Source organism: Narcine bancroftii, chromosome 9 (genome assembly GCF_036971445.1).
Source record: "Narcine bancroftii isolate sNarBan1 chromosome 9, sNarBan1.hap1, whole genome shotgun sequence".
NCBI lineage: Eukaryota > Metazoa > Chordata > Chondrichthyes > Torpediniformes > Narcinidae > Narcine > Narcine bancroftii.
In genome coordinates, this window is record NC_091477.1 from 55,529,772 (window position 1) to 55,537,876 (window position 8,105).

The following is an 8,105-nucleotide window of genomic DNA, read 5'->3' on the forward strand; positions in this document are numbered from 1 at the left end:
CCCACCCCCCTCCACTATCAGACTCCTCAACGACAAACTGAATCAGGGATTCATTTAAGGATCCCTTCCTTGTGAACTTTATTGATTTTCTTTTGTTCTCTCTGTATTGCCCCATTTGATTACATTTCTTTATTTGTTTACATGTACATTGTCTCCAGTTTTATTTTTGCACTGCCTATAAGTGGTAAATCTGCCTCACCCACAGGAAACAGAATCTCAGGGTTGTATCTGATATCCCTGACAACAAATCTGAAGTGTAGTTAATATTGTAATGTAGGAAATGCACAGCCAATTAATGCACAATAAACTCACACAAACTGCAGTGTAATAATTTAATTTATACTCAACTTAGAGGAGCCAACACATCTAACCACTTCTATGCCACCATGCCAACCAAGCAGTCCCAAGCCTGCACTTCAGCAAGTCTGATCACTTTACTGTATGTCTGCTCCTGGAGCACAAGCAGAGACAGAGGACAACAGTCCCAGTGTTGAATATGGTGAAAGTGTGGCCAAGGGAGGTGAAGGAGCACCTGCAGGAATACTTTGAATCAGTGGCTTGGACAACATTCCAAGACTCATCTTCAAACTTGAATGAATGTACCACGGCTATCACTGACTTCATCAGAACCTATGTGAATGAGTGTATGCCCATGCGCTCATATCGTGGGAACCCTAACCAAAAGCAGTGGATAAATTAACCTGTTGAGGGCTAGGATAATGGCATTGAAGACCACTGATCCATATTGCTACAGTAAGTTTAGATGCAATATAATGTCAGGGTGACATGGTTAGCATAGCAGTTAGTGCAAGACTGTTATACAGTGCAAGCGATTGTGACTGGGGTTCGAATCTGGCACTGTCTGTATGGAGTTTGTGCGATCTCCCCGTGTCTGTGTGGGTTTCCTTCAGGTGGTCCGGTTTCCTCCCACACTCCAAAGTGTACTGGGGGTTGTAGGTCAATTGAGTGAAATTGGACAGCATAAGCTTGTGGACTGAAAGGGTCTGTTACTGTGCTGTATGTCTAAATCTACAACCTACAGAAGGCAAAGAGGCAGTACTGATGGAAATTAGAAACAGAATCAGATATGCCAGCTATGGCAGGGCTTGCAGGCCTGTTACATCCTACATCCTCATAAATAGCAGTGATGCTTCACTACTTGATGAGATGAGCACCTTTTATGGTCACTTTGAAATGGATAATTCAATGGTACCAATGAGAATCTGTGCAGATGTGGATAGACTTTTTCCATTAAGGAGAGGGGAGACTCAAACAAGAGGACATGAGCTGAGAGTTAGAGGGCAAAAGTTTAGGTGCACCACAAGGGGAAGCTTCTTTACTCAGAGAGCAGCATCTGTGTGGAACAAGATTCAGCTGGAGGTGGTGGAGGCAGGTTGTGGTGAATGTCTGCCAAACTGCCTGATTCCAGTTACATCCGACAGAGGCTGCTGGACACTGAGCCCTTAACCTACGACTGGGCTGTCACTCTAGCCAAAACACTGAGAAGTGCCATGCGGTCCAGTGAAATGCTAGAAACTGAAAAGGAAACATCCAGGAGTGCTGGAAACCCAAAGGAAAGAAAAAGGCAAACTCCTGAAAAATGCTACTTCTGTGATAAAAGCTGGCACCCCAGACAGAAGTGCCCGGCTCGATTTGCTACCTGCAGCTATTGTGGGAAACTCTGTTAGTTCGCTAAAGCGTGTAAGGCGAAAAGTACAAAAGGGTGTCCTTTTGATTTTAATGCTTCTTCTGCCAGGGGCAGACTGGTGAATGTCTGCCAAGCTGCCTGTCTCCCCTCTGGCGAGCCTTGTTGTACTAACATTGGCTGTGCATTAAATAAGGACACTCCCCTTGGGTATAACTGTGTATGCATCTATCGTCTTTCGTTATTGTACCATGAGTTTCTGCTAATAAAAACCATGATTATTGTTTGACCACATTGTCTTTGTCTACTTCATCAACTGGCACTTCACAGGTACAATGTTGTCTTTGAAGAAAAGTTTAGCTAGGTATATGGATGTAAAAGGTATGAAAGGTTATGGGCAGAGTGCAGATCTGTGGGACGAGGAGAGTACAAGTGTTTCAGCACGAACAAGAAGGGCTGTGATGGCCTGTTTCTGTGCTGCAGTTGTTAAGTGGTTATATGTGGATTAAAGAATCCACACAAGCAGCCCTGTAGCTGTCATCGAGCTGTGGGAACCAGCCTCCTATTTGTTATGGAGGAGTGCTTTTTAAAAAAAAATCATTGACATTTGGGTTCTTGCCAACTGGCCAGGGATGCATGTGCCACACGTCTCACCGACAACAGCACTGGTACCACCTCCGTCTGCGAGCAGGTAGCACAGGGTCATCCAGCTTTCCCCGAATCAGAGATACCACAAACCTTTCTTTGGCCAGTGTCTCCTGGCCAACCCTCAGCTGTTTGTGTTGGAGCAGTGATGCAGGTGCCGGAGCCCGGTGTGGTGGTGCTGCAGGCTCCCACAGCGCTGAACAGCATGGCTGGAGAGGAGCAGACTGAAGAGTAGCCCTCCTGTTGGGGTAGGGAGGGAGGGGGGTTTGAGAGAATTCATTCATGTCTGGTAAGTTGGTTGGAGTGGCAACACAATAGATTACCCAGGGGTACCTCTGGTGGGGGGAGGGGGGAGGAGCAGAGGGGAGGCTGGTTTGGGTCAGAGTGGGCAGTGCATTGGAAGCTCCACCCTTACAGGGCTTCTCCCCACAATGCTCTTTCCAGAGAGCATACACGTCTCTGAGTCAATGGCAGAGTGACGTCACCGAAATTCGCCTCAGCCCTACAAATTTGATCGGGTGCTCCCCACTCCATGCACTCGAATCCCTCCAGGAGGGAAATGGCATCCCGGATGGTTTTCCCAGTTGCCAGTCCCACGAGGAGCAAGACCACCTCCTCAGGTCAGGATGCGTAGTGGTAATTTAAATTATATTATATTTTTTTTAAAAATAGCCCACCAAGGCTCCAGGCATTCCCGTGCTCACGGGGAAATGGCACCCCTGTGGATGCCCATGATTAGTACCCACTCCCTAACAACCCATGTCCTATGCCAATGGTGTGCCAATGCAGCCAGCTGTGTAGGCCCCATTCTAGGAGGGTAGAGAACCTGGCCCACACTGTAGTCACCACCCATTCCCATAGGGTGCTGCTGTCACTATCCCTTTCTGTCAGCACCCGCAAGGCTTTGCTAATCATCTGTTGTTCAGACAGACCGCCAAGGGAAATGCTTTCTGATGAGTGAAGAGCACATTGGGTTCCCCTTGTCCCACAACCATTGGAACCTTGAAGCAAGGTGTTTACCCAATCACTGGTGGTATCAGTCCCCTTGTCTGGTTAGTGTCTCGGTGGTGTAGTTCTGGGTCTCCATAATTTCACAGTGACCACCTGCATGCCCACTTGAGGTCCCCTGTTTTGGGGGGGTTGGCAGGGTGCTCTATGGCGGGTCTGGGACCATGTAATCACTGGTCGGGCTTGCAAAGGGGGGAGGTTGTGTGGTAGGACTCAGTTTCCTCATGGTCATCACCATACATTCACACCTTCGCATCCCCCAACCACGTGCCCAACCCTTCCCCCTGTTGGACAATGGCTCGGATCTTGAATGGGTCGAGCTGCTAGCCAGGCTAGCATGATCCTTACAGCTGCTGCATTTTAATCAACATGCAAGCTGCCTCTATGAATTTCATTTCGAGCATTGTCCACAGTTCATGACCCAGAGTTCAACCTTGATTGAAAGGTGATGTGACTTCCAATTAGGTTCCAGATGGAGAGATCACATGACCCTCCACAATCCCACCAGATTCCAGATGGAGAGGTCACATAACCCTTCACAATGAACATTCCCACCAGGTTCTAGGTGGACTGGTCACATGACCCTCCACAGTCCATACTACACATCTGTAATGATAGTGATTATGGTTGCAATGCAACTAGCAATGCCTTACTGTTTGATTATACTTGACTGCCACAGAGCAAGGGACACAGTATGCAGAGCTGTAATGGAGACTTGCAGCCTCATGTGCTATTCATATAAATTTCAAAGTAAAGAATCTTTTTCTTTATCCATGTGTTGTCTAAGAATTCACATACATGAATGCAAGATGAAACATGGTGTTAGAAATGGGATTACTTTAAAAGGTAAAATCTAAAGTCAGCAACTGATCAGTGAAGTGAACACAGTGAAAAATGGAAGGATTACACCCACCAGCGAAACTTCAGCTGAAAGGTAATGTGGCTGAAAATTGGAACAGATTTAAATAGCATTTTGGATTGTATTTAGTGGCAGTCGGAGCTGATGAGAAAAGTAATAAAGTGAAAGTGTCAGTTTTCTTAAATGTCCTGGGTGATGACTCCCTGGAGGTGTTTAATAACTTCACATTTGCTGCTGAAGGAGACAAAATGAAACTGGAAAAAATAATGGAACAGTTTGAGGCATACTGTATACCTAAACGTAACGTGACTTTTGAGAGGCACAGATTTTTCATGTGTACAAAAAATGGAAGAAAGTATTGATCAGTATGTGACTGAATTGAGAAACTGAAGGAAAACATGTGAATTTGGTGGAATGACCAACTCACTGATAAAAGACAGACTTGTGTGTGGAATTCCAAATAATAGTCGAAGGGAAAGACTGTTAAGAGGGCAAAATCTAGACATGGAAAAAACCATAGCACTCTGTCGGGCTGCAGAAACTGTAAAATTGCAGGCAAAAGAGCTGTTCAGTGAAATTAGCTGCAACATGGATGCAGTGAGCAAGAACAGACATAAACTGTTTAACAAAAAGTGCTCCAAAGTGGAAAGAGAGGCATGGCCAGCGAACAAAATGAAAGGGACAATTGAAAGCCATGTCGTTGATGCGGTACACGACACCTACCAAACAAGTGTCCAGCATATGGTAAAACATCCTGTATGTGCAACAAAAGCAACCATTATGCCTGTTGCCGTAGGAACCAAGTGCAACAAAGCAAGGTTCATGCAGTAGATGAAAGGGAGATAGAGGAATTCTATGTAGATGTTGTGACTGAAAACAAGAAAGAAAACAGAGACTGGATGTTAAGATTAAAAGTAAATGACATATACATTTCAGTTAAATTGGATACTGGAGCACAAATTGATGTAGGCAGGAGTCAGGGAATTGGGTTAGTGCCAGTGCAGAGTACCCCTGTGGAAGTGCCACTCAGCAATATGTATTCTGCATTGGATACTGCTGGGGGAGAATAGCCTATCAGGGACGAGTAGTGGGGGTCAGGTCTCTGGCAAGGGGGCTGCCCCTGAGGTTCAGAAGGGAAGGAGGGATAAGAACAGGATACTTGTAGTTGGGGACTCGTTAGTCAGAGAGACAGATAGAAGGTTTGTGGGATGAGATCGGGGATCCAGGTTGGTATGTTGCCTCCCTGGTGCCAAGGTCAGGGATATTTCTGATCGAGTACATAGCTTTCTGCAAGGGGAAGGAGAACAGCCAGAAGTCGTGGTCCATGTGGGAACCAATGACTTAGCTAGAAGTGGGGATGAGGTCCTGAAACAGGATTATGTGGAATTAGGTAGGAAGTTAAAAAACAGGACCTCCAAGGTAGTAATCTCTGGATTGCTGCCCGTGCCACGAGCTAGTGAGGGTAGAAATAGGAGGATGTGGAGGATGAATGCGTGGCTAAAGAGATGGTGCAGGGGGCACGGGATAATATTTCTGGATCATTGGGATCTGTTCTGGGGAAGGTCAGACCTGTACAAAAGGGACGGATTCCACTTGAACTGGAGGGGGACCAATGTGCTGGCAAGCAGATTTGCTAGAGCTGTGGGGGAAGGTTTAAACTAGTTTGGCAGGGGGGTGGGGAACAGAGTGTGAGAGCAGAGTCAAGGGAGCATGGCCACCTAGATAAGTGGACAGTTAGTGGGGCCATTAACAGAGATATTTAGGATGTCACTGGCCACGGAGGTGGTACCAAAGGATTGGAAGGTGGCGCATGTGGTTCCTCTGTTTAAGAAAGGGTCCAAATGCAAACCTGGGAATTATAGGCCTGTAAGTCTGACGTCTGTGGTGGGCAAGTTGATGGAAAGTGTTCTGAGGGATGCTATTTACAAATTTTTGGAGGTACAAGGATTGATAGGGAGTAATCAGCATGGTTTTGTCAGGGGTAGATCATGCTTGACAAACCTGATTGAGTTCATCGAGGGGGTTACAAAAAAGGTTGATGAAGGGTAAGCTGTGGATGTTGAAAAACCTCACAAAGATAAGCGTATACAGAGCCGTTGTCATACCCACACTCCTGTTCGGCTCCGAATCATGGGTCCTCTACCGGCATCACCTACGGCTCCTAGAACGCTTCCACCAGCGTTGTCTCCGCTCCATCCTCAACATTCATTGGAGCGCTTTCATCCCTAACGTCGAAGTACTCGAGATGGCAGAGGTCGACAGCATCGAGTCCACGCTGCTGAAGATCCAGCTGCGCTGGGTGGGTCACATCTCCAGAATGGAGGACCATCACCTTCCCAAGATCGTGTTATATGGCGAGCTCTCCACTGGCCACCGTGACAGAGGTGAACCAAAGAAAAGGTACAAGGACTGCCTAAAGAAATCTCTTGGTGCCTGCCACATTGACCACCGCCAGTGGGCTGATATCGCCTCAAACCGTGCATCTTGGCGCCTCACAGTTCGGCGGGCAGCAACCTCCTTTGAAGAAGACCGCAGAGCACACCTCACTGACAAAAGGCAAAGGAGGAAAAACCCAACACCCAACCCCAACCAACCAATTTTCCCCTGCAACCGCTGCAACCGTGTCTGCCTGTCCCACATCGGACTTGTCAGCCTCAAACGAGCCTGCAGCTGACGTGGACATTTACCCCCTCCATAAATCTTCGTCTGCGAAACCAAGCCAAAGAGAAAGAAAGCTTTTGACAAAGTTCCCCACAGGAGGTTAGGAAAAAAGGTGGAGGCATTAGGTATAAATAAGGAGGTAGTGAAATGGATTCAGCAGTGGTTGGATGGAAGGTGTCAGAAAGTAGTGGTAGAAAATTGTTTGTCCAATTGGAGGCCGGTGACTAGTGGAGTTCCTCAGGGTTCAGTCCTGGGTCCACTATTATTTGTTATATATATTAACGATCTGGATGTAGGGGTGGAGAATTGGATAAGCAAGTTTGCGGATGACACAAAGATTGGTGGTGTTGTGGACAGTGAGGTAGATTACCGTAGATTAAAAGGTGATTTAGGAAGGCTGGAGGTGTGGGCTGAAAAATGGCTGATGGAATTTAATACAGATAAATGTGAGGTGCTGCATTTTGGAAAGGCAAATTTAAATAGATCATATACATTGAATGGTAGACAATTGAGGAGTGCAGAGTGGGGATTTAGGAGTTATGGTAAATAGTACCCTCAAGGCTGATACTCAGGTAGATGGTGTGGTGAAGAAGGCATTTGGAATGTTGGCCTTCATAAATCAGAGTATTGAATTCAAGAGTAGGGAGGTTATGATGAAATTGTACAAGGCATTGGTGAGGCCAAATTTGGAGTACTGTGTACAGTTTTGGTCACCAAATTATAGGAAAGATATAAACAAAATAGAGAGAGTGCAGAGAAGGTTCACGAGAATGTTGACAGGATTTCAGGGTTTGAGTTACAGGGAAAGGTTATGCCGACTGGGGCTTTTTTCTCTGGAGCGTAGAAGATTCAGAGGGGACTTGATAGAGGTGTTTAAGATTTTAAAAGGGACAGACAGAGTAAATGTGGATAGGCTTTTTCAATTAAGAAAGGGGGAGATTCAAACTAGAGGACATGGTTTAAGATTGAAAGGGGAAAATTATAAGGGGAACATGAGGGGAAATTTCTTTATGCAGAGGGTGGTGGGGATGTGGAATGAGATTCCGGCAGACGTGGTCGAGGCGGGATCATTGGTTACACTTAAGGAAAGACTGGATCGTTACATGGATAGGAGGGGACTAGAGGGGTATGGACCGGGTGCTGGTCAGTGGGACTAGGAGGGTGGGGATTTGTTACAGCATGGACTAGTAGGGCTGAACTGGTCTGTTCTGTGCTGTAAGTGGTTATATGGTTATATGGTAATATCAGAGACTGATTTTAAGATTAGACCAAGACCAAAGCTGCATG